The sequence below is a fragment of the Otolemur garnettii genome, unplaced genomic scaffold (genome assembly GCF_000181295.1).
Source record: "Otolemur garnettii isolate 467f Iridium unplaced genomic scaffold, OtoGar3 scaffold00035, whole genome shotgun sequence".
Taxonomy (NCBI): Eukaryota; Metazoa; Chordata; class Mammalia; order Primates; family Galagidae; genus Otolemur; species Otolemur garnettii.
Window position 1 is genome coordinate 1,547,866 of NW_003852430.1, and position 3,308 is coordinate 1,551,173.

The following is a 3,308-nucleotide window of genomic DNA, read 5'->3' on the forward strand; positions in this document are numbered from 1 at the left end:
GTGACACCGGCACAACTACACACTCCAGCAGGGCCGAGGACCTGGATCTGGGCTTGGAGAGCTCACAACCCCCGCCCTCAGCCTGACTCTGAGTCATCAAACCTCCCCTTCTACAAGCACATTTACTCACATCACTCAAATGCTGTGATTGGATTCAGACAATAAACCTACTGCAAAGAAAATCTGCATGGGACTTTTTGATGGATTAAAGTGCTGAATATTTGATGAAATTAGGAATTTTGAAATGCTAATATCATCATGTTTGAAAAAGTAATTATTTCCAGGAAGTATTATTACTTATAAACAGGGTGATAACAGCATCTGAAATTTGCTTCAAAATAATCTCAGGGTAATGAAAGGAATAGGTGGGAGTTTGTCTTGGTTACCTGTGGCTTCTGTCACAGGTCACTATAAACTTGACCTACCTCTTTCAGTGTGTGTGTGTGTGTGGGGGGTTCTTGAAGTGCTAAGTAACTTAAAGACACAGGACATCGTGGGGGTGACAGCAAAGTAAGGAGTGACCTTAAAAATCTTCCCACATTGCCTCACCCTCATTAGTCTAGATCTCTAGAAAAATAATATGTGTCCTTAGGACATGAAAAAAAGTCTGTTTTATACTCAAATCAATTCTTTTTGTGTGTGCTCATGTGACAATTTTTTTTTTTTTTTTTTGGAGACAGAGCCTCAAGCTGTCCCCCTGGGCAGAGTGCTGTGGCATCATAACTCAAAGCAACCTCAAACTCCTGGACTTAAGCAATTCTTTTGCCTTAACCTCCCAACTAGCTGGGACTACAGGCGCCTGCCACAGCTCCCGGCTATTTTTTGGTTGCAGCTGTCATTGTTGTTTGGCGGGCCCAGGCTGGATTCGAACCCGCCAGCTCAGGTGCAGGTGGCTGGTGACTTAGCCACTTGAGCCACAGGCACTGAGTCTCGTGTGACAATTTAAGAATTTTTTATTTAGCTGCTTTTGGATAGTTTGTGTCAACTTAGAAAACAGAGAAATGTTCTTTAAAAGAAAAGATATTTCTTTGACAGTGTGGTGTTGAGAACCTGTCTATGAGAGGAACTATGTGTGCATTTAGGGAAGTAAAGAAAGACAAAGATTTTCAAAGAGAAATAATGAAGAGGATTACACAATGGTTTTGAAATACTTATCCTTGGCCGCAAAGATCAATGTCAAGAGTGATGTCAGTGCATGTTTGGACAGGCACTTGCTGAGCAGGTGTCCTTGCAGGCCTGACTTTGTAAGGCCTTTTTGAAAGCTTGTGGTTTTAATAGTTTCTTTTGTTATCAGACACGCAAGCCTGAGAATCTTCTGTTCCTGGCCTTTCCCAATTCTGTTTGTCAGGGTTTTCTTAACATTAGTGGCTCTGTTTTGACTCTGACAACCCTCACAATCCTTATGGAAAGGTAAAAATGAGGAATTAGAAAACTAGGGCATGATAATTTAATGATACGAGGGGAACAAAGAGATGGTATCATTCTTGGTAGTCTAAGTATGTGTCCAGTGCCCAAGGAAATGTAGTTTCTCCTAAAATTGCTTTTTCTATAGAAAGAGTCAACATGCCATTGTGGATTTAAATTTGGCAAGATCATAGACTTGGGATTCCCAAGTGACTAGTGAAAGGGATACACATTTGTATAGTTCCAAGCCTCCACTGCCTAGTGAGAAAAGAGCCCAAGTATTTACCAAACATAGCTCTAATTTACAACCAGATAGTAGATGTCACACACACTAGCTCTTTAAGAGATAGTTTGCAATTTGTTGCAAAGTATTGATGACATTGGGCTTTTCAATATTTCTTTAAGGATGGTTGCAGCAAAAGTGGCAAAATGTTTTTGTGAGCAAATGTCTATAATTTACAGGTGAATCTAAAGCGGTAGGACTTGTAGTTTTCTAAGCAAGATGCCCTGGATGTCTGACTTGAACAAAATTAAGAACAGTAATGTCTTTCTTGTGAATTACCATATTTCCAGTTCAACACTTTATTTGTTAATCCTTGCCCTTTGCCCAGTTAAACATTTGCCTAAACCCTCTGCTCTTTCCAAAATTCTCTTCCTTAATCCCTGTGTACACTCAGTGGGGAAGTCCCACTTCTTTGCTAATTAAGTTTACATTGCAGAAAATTGTGTCTGTTCATAAGGATTAGTTTATCCATTATCACAGTCCTCAATTGACTCAGGGTTTTAGGTTGTCAAGGCAAAGCAAGGCACAGTTTTATTGATTTTTCTCATAATTACAAGAGCTGCTAACAGAACGGAGCTCACAAATGAGATGTCTCCCTTTCTCCATGCCCTCCAACCTTTAGTTAGCTAATGGAAAAATACAAAACAGGTTCTTGGAGAGAAGCATTAAGCAGTGATTTTAGGACCTTGAGCATGCAGCAAAAGTTTGTAAAGATCACTAATTAAATTATTTTCAAAAGTAGTCCAAAGCACAGTTAAGTATATTCTTTTTTTGTTTACTCTCTTTTTTTTTTGCATCAACATAATTTAACTATAATTTTATAGTTAAACTGTGGAAGTTTAACTATAGATTCAAGTGTGCCATGAGATAAAGAAGGCTGAAAAACACTGGCATAGAGGGTGCGGACAGCATGTGGGGACAGGGTGGGGCGGAAAATCCCTGGACCTGCAGAGAAGAAGGCGTTCAAGATAACACGGCACTCACAACGTACGTGAACGTGGGCAAGCTGCAGTATCTCTCTGGACTTCAGTGTGCCCTTCCTTAAGTGGGACAGTCAGAGCTACTTCCCGGGGTTGTCGTAGACACACTCCCTGGATGTTGCCCATGAGCAAGGAACACGTGTGTGTGCTCCCAGGCTAATCACTGAGCGCCTCTCACTCTCCTCTGTTGCTGACACAGCAAAACTCTATGGTAACCCTTGGCCCAGTCTTGGCCGGGCCTTCGAAAATCTCCTAATGAGAAGATAATGAACCATACTTACAAGGAGGCGTGTTCTGATAATATATCCTAAGATAGAAATTCATTTCCCTTTGTGACATGATCCTCAGGCAATGGCTGAGGGAGCTTAGTGTGAGGATTTGAATCACTTGCCCCCATGAACTCTATTCACACACATAGCCTGGATAACAGCGTGAGCTTTGCCCCCTCCTTTCATTCTGCTGAATCATCCTACCTCCATTTCCTGTAAGAAAGTACAAGATAAGAAAATACAATAAATAAACAAAATCTCCAATGACAAGACAGGTGAGTTGATTAAGTATGTTTTCAAAGAATTCTTTCCTTTCTAAAGGTGAAAGAAAGGTGAGACTATGGAGTTCCACATTTTCTTTTTTTTTTTTTT